This window comes from Pinus tabuliformis, chromosome 5_1 (assembly GCF_031772625.1).
Source record: "Pinus tabuliformis cultivar Carrire ecotype Pingquan chromosome 5_1, CPIR1, whole genome shotgun sequence".
Taxonomy (NCBI): domain Eukaryota; kingdom Viridiplantae; phylum Streptophyta; class Pinopsida; order Pinales; family Pinaceae; genus Pinus; species Pinus tabuliformis.
The window spans coordinates 558,224,216-558,238,875 of record NC_142305.1 but is presented as its reverse complement, the minus strand read 5'-3'; positions in this window follow the sequence as shown (position 1 = coordinate 558,238,875).

Here is a 14,660-nt window from a genome sequence, read left to right as displayed (position 1 = left end):
AAAGTGTGGCTAATTATTTTCTTCAGGTAGATGAGATTGTTAATTGTATGAAAAATTTGGGTGAAGAAATAAAAGAGGCTATAGTAGTTGAAAAGATTCTAAGATCATTATCCCCCAAGTTTGAATCTAAAGTATCTGCAATAGAAGAAAAGGAAAATCTCTGAATTCTCACTATGTCTCAGCTACATGGAATTCTAACTGCTTATGAAATGAGAAAGGGAGGTCCATCAGACAGAAGGGAAGCTTCTTTCAAGGCATCAGGCAAAGAAGATTACTATGAAGCAAGCCATGTTCCAGAAGAAGAGGAAGAAGAATCAAATTTTGTCAGAAATCTTCAAAGGGGTTCTGGAAGGTTCAGAGGTAAGCTACCTTTCAAATGCTTTGCTTGTGGAAGAGTAGGTCATTATGCTGCAAAATGTCCTCATAAGGATAAAGGAAAGGAACCTGCTAGATGGAACAAGAAACAAAGTGCAAATAAGAAAAGCTAATACACCCATGAAGATAGTGATGGTCTATCAAACAGTGATGAAGATGAACGAGGTAATGAATATAAGCTATTAATGGCATTTGAAGATGATGATTATATGGATGCTATAGATGTGGATAACCTTTATGATGAAATCACTAGACTCAAGAGATGTATAGAAGAAAAGAATGTGATCATTGATACTCTACAATTTCAAATTGATGAAAAGGAAAAACATCTTGAAAAACTAGAAGGAGAAATTGTTGGTCTTAGAAAAGAGATTGAAAAAACAAAAGCTATTAATCTTAAGTTTGTCAAAGGATCTGAAACTTTGGATAAGATTATCAATGTGCAGCGGTCTCCTCTAAACAAGACAGGTCTGGGCTACAATGGAGAAACCTCTCAAGCATCCACCTCAAAGAGTTATCTTGATGCAGCAAGAAGAAATGAGCAAAAGAACAATGAAGATCATCAGGTAAAGCAGGGACGAATTACAAACAGAAACTATCAAGGGCAATCCATCTTAAGGGTGAACCAGCCACAAGTAAAATCTTCTCAATTTGGTCCAAGAATAGATGAAAATAGAAATTACAATCAGTTGGTTGGTAGATTCGATAACCGCAGAAGTTTCTTCAATGGACAATGCTTTTCTTGTCATAACTTTGGTCACAAAGCAGCTCAATGTGTTGCATATAAAACAATCATGACTAGGGAAGCTCAAAAACAAAGAAGTATGACAGGGATTACAAAAAGGACCTATAACAACTTTTCGGTTCTTGAAAATGAAGTCGAATGTTCTATTTGCAATAACTTTGGTCATGAAGAATCTGAATGCAGGAGCAGGTTTCAGCAGAAAAAGGAGCAAGCCCCAAGCACCAAAACATGGAGAATAAAGGAACCTCAAACAGAAAGATGTGGAATAGTATTTTATGCAGAGGGACAGGAAAATCTATGGTACATTGACAGTGGATGTTCGAAGCATATGACAGGTGATAAAGAAAAACTTGAATCTTATTCTGCTCTAGAAAAGGGAAAGAAAGTCTCTTTTGGAAATGATACTCCTGCAACTATAAAAGGAAAAGGCATTGCTCAGTTAAAAGAAAAGGTCAAAGCTGGAAATGTTTTGTATGTTGATGGATTGAAGCATAATCTTCTAAGTGTCAGCCAGATGTGTGATCAAAGAACCGAGGTTATTTTCAGATCGAATGGATGTCTTGTTCGTGATCTTGATACAGGTAAAACAGTACTCAAAGGCAAAAGAACTCCAAATAATATGTACATATTTGAAGAAGGACAACAACAATGCTATCTGAGCAAGGATGAAGAGCACTGGTTATGGCATCGAAGGTTGGGACATCTAAGCTTCTCACAAATAAGGAAAGCATGCAAATATCAGGCAGTTCGCGATCTTCCAGATATCAAAATTCCTGACAACACCATATGCAGATCATGTCAGTTTGGAAAACAAACCAGAACTAACTTTCCAGAGAAAGAAGGATCAGCTAGCATGCCTCTTGAGCTAGTACATACAGATACATGTGGTCCATTCAGGAAAAGAACACCTAGAGGAGAGGAATACTTGATATTATTTATTGACGATTTCTCCAGGTTTGTCTGGTTGGGACTTATGAAGCACAAAGATGAAGCATTCGAAAAATTCAAATCCTTCAAAGCTTTGGTTGAAAATGAATCAGGTCACAAAATCAAATGCCTCAGATCCGACAGAGGTGGGGAATTTACTTCAAATGAATTTTTCGATTTCTGTGATGAACATGGGATAAGGAGAGAATTCTCTACAGCCAGAACTCCTTAGCAAAATGGAGTTGTTGAAAGAATGAACAGAACAATCCAACAAATGGCTCGTGCTATGGTTGATGAATCAGGAACTCCCGCAACTTTCTGGGGTGAAGCTGCACATGCTGCGGTCGTTATTCTCAACAAAACAAATGTCCGGGTGAACATCACTCAAACTCCTCATGAGCTTTGGAGTGGCAGGACTCCTTCAGTAAAGCACTTCAAAATCTTTGGGAGCAAATGCTATATCAAGAATACTGATGAGCAGCTTGGCAAACTTGAACCTAGGGCAGATGAAGGCATTCTTCTTGGTTACTCTCCATATAGCAAAGCATACAAGTGCTACAATAAAAGACTTGGCAGAATTGTTGACAGCATTGATGTAGTGGTTGATGAGAAGGGATACATTCCTAGGCAAGTCCATCATGAAGACATCGAAGAAGATGAAGGCTACCCTCAAAGACAGAATGATGAAGAAGAAGAACCTCAAGAAGAACCTCAAAAAGAGCCAGAGGAGCAAACAAGAATAGAAGAAAAGACTCCATCCAGATATGTTCAGAGGAATCATCCAGAATCTCAGATTGTGGGGCAGAAAGAAGCAGGTGTACAAACAAGAAGAACAGTTGCAGAAGCCTCAAGCTATTTAGCATTACTCTCCTCTACTGAACCACAAAATGTGAAAGAAGCATGCAAAGATGAATGTTGGGTGAAAGCAATGGATGAAGAACTTGAGCAAATCGAAAAGAACAACACTTGGGAGCTGGTTCCTAGACCAAAGGTTAAGAATGTTATCGGAACAAAATGGGTCTTCAAAAATAAATTGAATGAAAATGGAGAAGTAATTAGAAACAAAGCCAGACTTGTTTGTAAAGGGTATGCGCAGCAAGAAGGAATAGACTTTGAAGAAACTTTTGCTCCTGTTGCAAGACTTGAGGCCATCCGAATGTTCCTTGCTCTCTCAAGTTTTCAAAACTTCAAAGTATTTCAAATGGACGTGAAATCAGCCTTTCTGAATGGAGACTTGGAAGAAGAAGTGTACATTGAACAGCCAGATGGGTTCATTCTTGGAAATGATCCAAATCTTGTATGCAGATTGAAAAAGGCTCTCTATGGTCTCAAACAAGCTCCAAGGGCTTGGTACTACCGGTTGGACAAATATCTTCATCAACAAGGTTTTTCAAAAGGTTCAGCAGATAGCAATCTGTATATAAAAGTTGAAAATGACAAATTGCTAATACTTGTTGTGTATGTAGATGACATTATTTTTGGCAGCAATGAAGAAGCTATGAGTCAAAGCTTTGCCTCGGTCATGCAGAAAGAATTTGAAATGTCCTTGCTAGGAGAACTGACATATTTCCTTGGTTTGCAAATCCAACAAAAAGAAGGAGGAATCTTTTTATCTCAAACCAAGTATATCAAACAGATTTTGAAGAAATATGGCATGGAAGATGCAAAACCAGTATGTACACCCATGGTCACAGGATGTAGTCTCAGTGCAAATGATGAATCTGCAGCAGTACATCAACCAACCTACAGATCTATGATTGGAAGTTTACTATACTTGACAGGTACCTGACCGGACATCATGCATGCAGTTGGAATAGTTGGAAGATTTTAGGCAAATCCGAAGGAGACTCATCTTCAGGCAGTGAAGAGAATTTTCAAATATCTTCAAGGGACTCAAAATTATGGCTTATGGTATCCTAGAGATACAGATCTTACTCTTCATGCTTATACAAATGCAGATTGGGCCGGAAGCGTGGATGACAGGAAAAGCACAAGTGGTGGTGCGTTCTTTATGGGTTCCAGACTGGTATCTTGGTTCAGCAAGAAACAGAGTTCGATTGCCTTGTCTACAGCTGAAGCGGAATATGTTGCTGCTACATCTTGTTGCACCCAACTTCTTTGGATGATGCAGACTTTGCAGGATTTCAAATCACTTGTACACCACCTATCCCCATCTTATGTGATAACACAAGTGCAATCAGCATCTCAAAGAATCCGGTTATGCATTCAAAAACCAAGCACATACCAATCAAGTATCATTTTCTCTGGGAACAAGTGCTTGAACAGAAGGTCAAGTTGGAGTATGTTCCTTCTAAGGAACAAGTTGCTGATATTTTCACCAAACCTTTGCCCAGGGACACTTTTGAATACCTCAGGCAAAAGCTGGGGGTTGTTGATGCATCATCTTATTGTTGAATCTTTTCTGATTGATGGTACAGGTTCAGGGGGAGCATATAATGCATTGTTGACATTATGGAGGATGGTCAGATAGCTGCAATATGTCTCTATCTCTTTCATGGTGGATTATGGTTCGTTGCTGCAGATCTGGTTCATTTTCAGGGGGAGCATGATCTTAGGGGGAGCATACCCCTTTGCCCTTGATGTCAAAGGGGGAGAATGGTGCTAAAGTTTGTGAGGTTGCCATCAAGTCCAAAGGGGGAGATTGTTGGCATTATGTTTTCTGGTATGGATGTATGTTACAGATGTTGTACTTGATGACAACTCCCGTGGCAAGGCTCTCAGTTTGTTGGAAATTAAGAAGGACGCAGGAAACCAGTTCAGAAGGTGCGTACCCGCAGGTACACCATGCAGGGTCCGCGTCCAGAGACGCAGGCCAGCCATTCAGGGGGTGCGTCCACCCAGTGCACACATTTCAAGGCAGAGAAAAGCACGTGGGGGTTTCTTGTGTGGTATCTAGCCGACGGTTTTGTGTTTGTATGGTGTCGGCTCGTGGTATTGTTCCATGCTTTGAGGAGGAGCTTGCCTATATAAAGCAAAGGAGATCATTTGGTTTTAGCAATGTCTTTGGTGGAATATCTTATGGGGTGAGATCTGGTCTAGATCTAAAAGGCGAATCTACTGAAGGACTGAGATCTCTTTGGCGCAAGATCAGATCTGTAGATCTGACTATTTGGGTTTCACTTAAAGTCTTGAAATCATTCATATCTGAAGGGACGCAGGCACAGTGAAAGGCAAGGGCACCGGGACGCAGTTCAGTAGGAGGAGATCTGCGTGGGGACGCAGGGTAGACGAAGTTCAGGTGCGTTTAGGACGCCGTTCAGTAACTGGAAGATCTGCGTGGGGACGCAGGGCGACCAAGGTTCAGGTGCGTCCCTGAAGCAGCAGGACGTGGCGCGATAGTATTTTTGGGTGCGTCCCTGCAGCAATAGGACGCGGCGTGATAGTGTTTTTGGGTGCGTCCCTGAAGCAACAGGACGCAGAGCAGTTGAAGGAACAGTGTGTGGGCACGCAGCGCAGCAGAAGGATATCTGCGGGTGGTCGCAGGAAAGCAGAAGGTGAACTGCGTCTGTACGCAGGCCACAGAAGGGAAAACTGCGTCTCTGTCTTAAGATGTTCTGTTGATTATATTTTTCTGTTGATAAGGTGTTCTGGGTTAATTCTGTTATTTCTGATCTGATAACTGTAGTAGACAGTAACTGTTATGTGCTTGATGATCATTTGATGCTTTATGAAATGAAGTAGGGGGTTGTAGCTCCCTTCCAGGAAAGACTGGAAAACAAGAAAGAGAGAGAGAGTTGTAGCTCTCTGCAAGTTGCAGCCTGCGTACTGGTAAAGGACTGCACTAGTACAAAATCATTGTAAAAGGAGTTTCTAATTTGAAAGAAGATAGAGACATATTGCAGCAGGTGGTTTTCACCCACATTGGGTTTCCACCTTACATCTTGTGTTCTTTGGTGTGACTATCTGTTTTCTTTGCTCATGATTTTATGGTACTGACATGAAAAATAATTCAAAGATCAAATAAGGAAGATTTATTTAATTGCTAGATAATACTGATTCACCCCCCCTCTCAGTATTATTTCCAACATTAAGTGTAGTCCAACTATTTTATTTCGTAGCATAGTTGTTGTTCAGAATGTCTTGTTTGGATGAAATTGAATAATTAAAAGAGTGAGAGTCTTCTCCTTAGCAATTAAATTTAGACATTATTCATATACAGTTTGATATAAGACATTTCTCCTATACATAGTAAATCTTATTTGGCTACAGCATAAAAATTCAAGGCAAAATATCCAAAACAGTCTAACACAAGTAAACCTAGAATCACTTTCATATCATCCATACTTTGATTCAGTAGATAATAACTCCTACGAAATTAGCTGACAACTTTAGGGATTAAGACACTAATAGAATTAATGATACCATCTCCATACTAATTTTATGTTTAGAACCTAACAAGAACATAACAACATAAAAATAACTTCTAGCACATATAGAGCACCTGTGCTTCATCAGTATATTTGCCTTGGTCAATAATTTATGATTGACAATTTAAGGGAATTAAATTGGCCAAACATTTTGGCATCGTTTCTAGGGAAGTACAAATAGAAGTTAAAAAAAATCATTAATTCAAGACATGATATGTATAGGGATAGAGACTCTAGAGGTAGATTTGTAGGGAGAGGAAGAAGTTTAATTCTCACAAATCCACTGACTTCACCACGATTTCGAGATTCCACACCACCTACTCAAACCTAAATCTTGTTTAGAGGTTGACAAAGACTTAATGAAATCTCAAGATCAGAAATCCAATCCAGAACTTCACCCACTTCCTCTACTGAAGCTGTAATTGAAGAAAATCCTACATCCCCAACTATAGGAGTAATTTTTCTATCCTCCATTGGTGAACAAATTTTGGGAGAAAAATTAGAAGTTCCTAGTGAAGAAGAGGAACGGGAAACTTATTTTGAACAACCATTGATAGAGGAGCCAGAAGAATTAGAAGAACACTATATTAGTTCCAAAAAATCTGTCATGGATGAACAGGGGGAATGAGAGGTACACAGTGTCCATGGTGAGGAAAATAGGATTGAAGGAGGTAGAGGTAGAGGTAGAGGAGGAGGTGGAGATACGAACAGAGGAGGGGGTAGAGGTAGAGGGAACTAAGATCCTTCTGGATTTCCTATTCTTGATGAAGATACAACCCTCACAATGAAAAATACATCACCCTCAATTCTTCTTAATTTCCACAGAAAATGAAATGAAGACCCATAGACATTTCTCTTCAAATTTGAAGTATTATGTAGATCGTATGACTATCTGCATGATGCTCAAAAACTAAAATTGTTCCCTTCTACATTAAAAGACATAGCATTAAATGGTTCATGATTCTAGGAGTGCATTCTATAACATCATGGGGACAAATGAAAGAGGCTTTCTTAGGAAAATATAGAGATTATTGTATGCCCAGTAACCATAAAGATGATGTCTTCAAAATGACACAAAAAGAAGATGACAATCTTGAAGATTTAGTAGAAAGATTTTTCTACAATGTTAAAAAAGAAAAAATGGACAATTTGGATGAGGAAACCTTAAAATCCCTCTTACTCAGAGCTATTAAAGATGAGTGGATCGATCTCCTTAACCTAATAGGGAAAGCAGGTATTTCGCAACTTCCATTTGCACATATTTGTGATTTATGTGTACATATCTCAAGGGGTAAAGCATGAGTTGGAAGGAATCCTAGATACCCTCTCTTGTCAAGAATTAATAATTTTGTAGCTGGGACAGTCATCAGGGCATAATTATGAAATTTGCTTGATACCTTTAAGACAGATATTTTTAGGGAGCCTAAGTGACCAGATAGACACCCTTAAAATACAAAACAAACAAAGTTATGAAAATGTTGCATTATCTATCTTCTGTTATAAATGTCAAAAGAAACATGCTCTAAGAGAGTGTCCCTTAGATTCAAAATCCATAGAAGCTTGTGTCATATGTGTAAATAATCATGATATGAAGGAATGTCCTTCTTTACTAGGTCTCACAACTGTATTTAATGATGAAGGAATACCAGAACAAGTAGATCCTCTTTACTTTATAGCCAAGAGACCATGGAAAAACCTTCAACCAAATCAACCACAAGGGTTCAGACCACAACAATTTGCTCAGTCTTCACAAATAATTGGAATCCAACTTGGAATCCTTGGGCTCAGCCACAGTCACAATCTTGGAATGAAGGATGGAAAAATCCTTATGGAGCCTATGCTCAATATCAACAATATTCACCATCCTATCTTCCACCATAATTTCTACCTCCATCTAATCAAATTCCCCAAGCTAACTAATTACTGCAAATTCAAGTTCAAATAAAAAACCATAGCTCTCCCTACCATTTCCACAAAAACCAAATCAACTACCCACTCAACCACTTCTGAATCCTAATAATAAAATACCACAACAACCTATGTACAACATGGAGGGGAATAATCCTCAAACTTATGTAATAACTCCACTAGACCTAGCTAATGTCCAATTAAGGTCTGGAAGAGTGTTACAAAGAAAACCCCCCTGTTCTCATACAAGAAACAAGACCCAATCTTCAAAAACACAAAATCCAATCAGAAGAAGGAGATACCTCTCTCCCTCAAAAAGAGAGTAAACAAACAGAAAATGTTCGAATAAATACTCCCATCATAGAACAATTCTCGATATCAATTAGACAACCTTTCCCTGAACAGTTGAATATTGATGAAGGAGTAGAGAAACAAATTATCTTTCTTGAATACAATATGATGGATGAATTGAGAAATGTTTGTATTAAGATTCCTTTATTACATGCCATAAAAGAAATACTAATTTTTGCGAGAACAGTTAAGGAACCAAGCACACAAAGATCAAGAAGAAAAAGAAAAGACATAAAAAGAATTCAATTAGTTGGAAAAATTGCAGACATTATGATGGGGAAGATGACAATTAAAAAATATTCAGATCCAGAAAGCCCCATTGTAAAAATTCACATCAATAGAACTGAAATACCAAACACGCTGATTGATCTAGGAGTAGCCATAAACATAATGAGTAAACAAGTTATGGACACACTTAGGCTTCCTAACCTTCAATACACACCAACTTTATTGCAATTAGTAGGTAGATTTGTGATTAAACCTGATGGTGTGTTGGAAGATGTTTGTGTATCCTTAGATTCTTGGGAGTACCATGTGGATTTCAGGGTCCTAACACCCAAGAATAATTTAGGAGGACATCCATTAATTCTAGGAAGGCCTTGGTTAGCCACAGTTGATGCTTTCATTAGTTGTACATCAGGTGGCATGTTTATATCAAATGGAAACTCTACAAAGAAATTTACATTATACCCTCCTGCAAAAACAACAATAGACACAGAAAATGAAGAATGGATAGAAGATGAAGAGGATATGCAACCTATTTTTACTACTAAACAAGTAAGAGAAGAAGAGAAAATTCTAAACCTACTAGAAAATAATGAATCTTCCTCACATTATGATCGTAATCGAAATGAGTATCTCTCATCTAAACAGGTATCATTGTTCTCCATGGAAAAATTTGGGAATTATTCGATAGAAATATTCCTAGGGAAAACCTTGAATATTAATGAAAACTTGGAAGAATTACAAAAGAATCGATTGATAGAAATTTTACAAAAACATTCTTCTCCTTTTGCATGGGAATACACTAACATGAGAGGATTGATCCTAAAACTTTCATACATTATATCTACATTGAACAGAATTCAAGATCAGTTAAACAACCTCAATGAAGAATGAACCTAAATTTAAAAGAAAATGTTAAGGAGGAATTGTAGAAATCATTAAATGTAAATTTCATCTATCTGATATCTGATAGTCAGTGGGTTTCACCCTTAGTAATCCTTCCAAAGAGAAATGGAAAATGGAGAGTATGAATTGATTACAGGGAATTAAATAAAGCAACATTAAAGGACCACTTTCCACTACCTTTTATATATTAGGTTTTAGAGACATTAGCAGGAAAAAAATATTTCTACTTCTTGGATAGGTTCAGTGGATATAACCAGATTCAGGTAGCCCCTGAAGATCAAGATAAAACCACATTCACCTGTCCATGGGGAACTTATTCTTACCGAGTACTTCCCTTTGGATCATGCAATGCTCGAGCAACATTCTAAAGAGCAGTCCTCAGAATTTTCTCTGATCTTATTCATGATTGTGTGGAAGTGTACATGGATGATTTCATAGTTTATGGGGATTCTTTCAATGATGCATTGGAGAATTTAGAAAAAGTATTAATAATATGTAAAGAAATAAATATCTTGTTAAGCCATGAAAAATGTTTCATGATGTTTAACAAAGGAATTGTTTTAGGTCATCATATTTCAGGAGATGGAATTAAAGTAGACTCATCTAAAGTTGAAGTCATTTCTAAGTTATCACTGCCAAGTTGTCAAAAATATGTTAGAATTTTTCTTGGTTTTACTAGATATTATAGAATATTCATAGAAACCTTCACAAAAATTGCATCCCCACTTTTTAAATTGCTTACCGAGCACTGTGAATTCAATTGGGATTCTGAATGTCAAGCTTCCTTTGAAACTTTGAAAAAGAGAATTTCTAAAGCACCTATCTTAAATGGACCTAATTGGAAATTTCCTTTCCATATCTCAACAGATGTTTCAGAGTTAGCCTTAGGAGTTGTGTTAGGACAAAAATATCTTACTCCTTATGCAATCTATTATACTAGTAAAAATTTAACTCCTGTAGAGTTAAATTATACTATAACTTAAAAGGAGTTTTCAGTTGTACTTAATGCCATTAACAAATTCAAACATTACATAATTGGCTACGAAACTTTTGTTCAAACATACCATTCTTCCATTAGATGCCTAATGAATGAACCAGTTACTAATGGAATAATAACCATATGGCTCTTACTATTACAAGAATTCAACATAACCATTCTAGATAGGCCAGGAAAATAGAACACAATTGCTAACTTTTTATCCAGAATACAAAATGATAATAATGATAAACCCGTAGAGGATAAATTTCCTTATGAATATATTTTTGTAGTATCTACTAAATCACCTTGGTATGCAGATATTGATAACTATTTAGCTACAGGAAAAATGCCATTTCATTTATCTCCTAGAGAAAAGAGGAGAATAGCCCACAATAGCACATCTTATTCATGGATAAATGAAGAGTTATACAAGACATGACCAAATCTAATCATCGTAAGATGTGTTCAAGAGGACAAAATACAAGAAATGCTTAAAGCTTTCCATGATGAGCAATGTGGGGGACATTTTTCTGATAGAAGAACTGCCTACAAAATCTTGCCTTTAGGATATTACTTTCCTTGCATTTTCAAGGACACGAAGGAATATGTTAAGAGATGTGAAAATTGTTAGAGAATGGGCAAACCCACTCTTTCAAATGAAATGCCACTGCAACCATAAGTACTCATCGAACCATTGGAGAAGTGGGAATTAGATTTCATTGGACCAATTAGCCACCTTCAAAGCAAAATAAGTATATGCTGGTATGTACTGATTATGTCACTAAATGGGTAGAAGCTAAAGCACTTCATTTTGCTGCAGAAAATGTTGTAGTTTCATTTCTTTTTGAGGATATTTTCACTCGTTTTGGTGTTCCAAGAGAAATTGTAATAGATCAAGCAACACAGTTCACATCCAAATTAGTGCAGAAGCTTGTGGAACAATACGAGATCAAACATCGGAAGTCCACTCCATACCATCCACAAGGAAATGGACAAGTTGGGTCCGCAAATAATGTGATTGAAGAAATCCTTACCAAGACTATACATCTGCACAGAAAGGACTGGGTGGAAAATCTTCTAGAAGACTAATGGGCCTATAGAACTACATGGAGAAATACTACAAGACATACTCCCTATGAACTTGTTTATCGGAAGTAAGTCTTACTTTTGATAGAGTTCCTGATCCAGACCTATAAGATAAAAGTCCAGTTAGATCTTGATTTATCAGAAGCACAGACGCAAAGGATGAGACAACTTAATGAGCTTGATGAAATCAGATAAGAAGCTCTCTAGAGAACTAGCCTATTTCAACAACAGAGATATAGATGTCATGATAAGTACATTAAAGAAAGGAAATTCCATCCAGGGGATTGGGCATTACTCTTTGAATCGAAGTTTAAAAATTTTCAAGGAAATTTCCAAACCCACTAGCTTGGACCTTATGAAGTTGAAAGTGTCTTTGACAATGGTGTAGTTAGAATTAGGGATATTGATGAAGAGAAAATTCCTCTATTAGTAAATGGACATCGACTCAGACTTTACCAGAAGCCATTGAAAAAATATGAATTTGTTAAAATGTTCCAAGATAATTCAGAACTGAAGATGGTCAAGAAGAATTCTTCTTCTTTTCCACCTTAGAAATTTTTACTCAATTTTACAAAAAATAAAATAAAAAAATGTATAAACATGAAAACCAACATGTCGTTGCCATGGTTATACAGGAAAACTTGAGTGAAAACCAATTTTTGTTGGCACTTCAAATTTTCTTTCCAAAACTAAAATAACAAAGTTCATTTATTAAAGTTTTTTTTCTTCTCAATTTCATAATCAACAAATTTCCGTAGCTTGGACAAGTTTCTATAGCTAAGACAAATTTATACAGCCTAATAAATTATTTTGAAGTTGACAGGGACACTTGGTAATTTGAATTGAAGGACAACTAACAGAGAAAAGTACCTGTAGGAGATCACAAAACAACAAACAAGGTTAGCAAAGTGAATCACATGTGTGTGCTACCTTAATTTAGCAATAGGGATTGATATATTGCATATATGACTAAGAAGACAGAGTGCTATCAACAAAATTAAAATGAAATCATTACAATTTAAGGGCAATGGCCGCCTATTAGAACATCATAATCCACCACTTAAAGGTCATGTCACGTCTTCATTCTAAATCCGCTAAAGTAATCACTGAATCATCGTTTTAAATGTGCCCCAACGGTTAGATTCATTCCTATAACCCTTATTATAATCCACCTGTTCTTACTCTTCTCTGAACTCTTATAGCCACTTTGTCCCTCTGCCACTAAGAAAAGCCCTACCAACACCATTCTCTTGAGAAGGTAACCAATATTTGAGGCAAAGAATCCTACAGAATGGGTGTCATTGTCTGAACCGAGCCAGTATGGAAGAAATTTTTTGATAGATATCCACAGACTAGGGAGCTACTGCAAAATAAACAAAGGTTGCAGTTCATAGAAAAATTCGACAGTTTTCACATGGAAGTGACAAAGACATTTGCACGCTCGTTTGATGGAATGTAAGCTGAAATAGGAGACATTAAGATCCCCATAATGGAGTCCATGATTGCAGAAGCTATTGAATTACCTAGGAGTGGAGAAAAATCGTTCAAGAACAAGGGAATTAATGGTGAAGATTGGAAGTTTTTTCTAAAAAATCCAAATATCGACACCATTGTCTTCAAGAAAGGTATTCCTAGTACAACACTTAAGAGTAAATGGAGAAATTTACTACTTATACTTCAAAAATTTGTCACTTGTGAGGGTTGGTTTGGGTATAAGTATTTTCACCATGTTAGGATAATGATGCATTTTCTTGAAGATGACTAGATGAATCTTCCTTACTATCTGTTTCATAGCCTCAAGAAAATGTCCACGAACGTTCAAAAGAGAATCCAATTTATAGAAAATACCATGTATCATCATGGCTTGATAAAGATCTTTTTTGAGTTCCATCTTCGAACTGTAGGGGATAACCAGGAAAGATTTCTAGTGAGAAACCATTTCGAAGAAAGATCTATAGAACAAGCCAGTAGTAGCAGGACCCTAAAAGGAAGGAAGAGAACAATAGAAGTAATAAAAGAACAAGAACCCTAGACTCAACTAGAATTATCAGAAGAAGAATTGCCCATAGTGGATATTTTGCAGAAAATGAAAAAGGAAAATCTTAGAAGGAAGAAAGTCAGAAAAAGAATAGAGGGTTTACCACAAATCAGGACCCTTCCTCAAGAAAAAATTCATAAACCAAAAGAAGGAAACCACAGGGATTACAGATCTCAGGACTAAGGAGGAGTACAAGGTTGATCACAGCGCAACAAGTAGTCTCAAAAGCTATGGAATACATTGATCACTAGGAAAATGAGCCAACTGAAAACCCTGCAAGTTCTCCAAGAGGATTGCCAAAATCATCACCGAGAGTGTCATCACCACCTTGCATCTCACCTCTAAGGAGCCTAGTACATAGTCCGGGTGTTGACCCTGTTCAAAAAGAGATTAATGACTACATAAAGTCATTGGAAAGAAAAGAGACAAAAATGAAAGAAACAATTCAAAGTCCTGGAGAAGGGAGCAATTTGTTTAATGAACCACAAGAATCTTTAGCCTCAAACATTTTAAAGCAAGAGATTTCTGAGTTGGGGACATTGAACATATATCTCAAGAATGAGAATTAGGAATTGAAGGCACAAAGTGAGATCCAAATTGCAAAAAGTAACAATCGCATCCTTCATTTGAGTTTGTGGTACAAAAATAAAAAAAGGTTGAAGAAGGAAAACAGGGAAATGCAAAGAGAAATTATAAACTTAAGGCACAAGGCACAAGTGACTGACAATGATG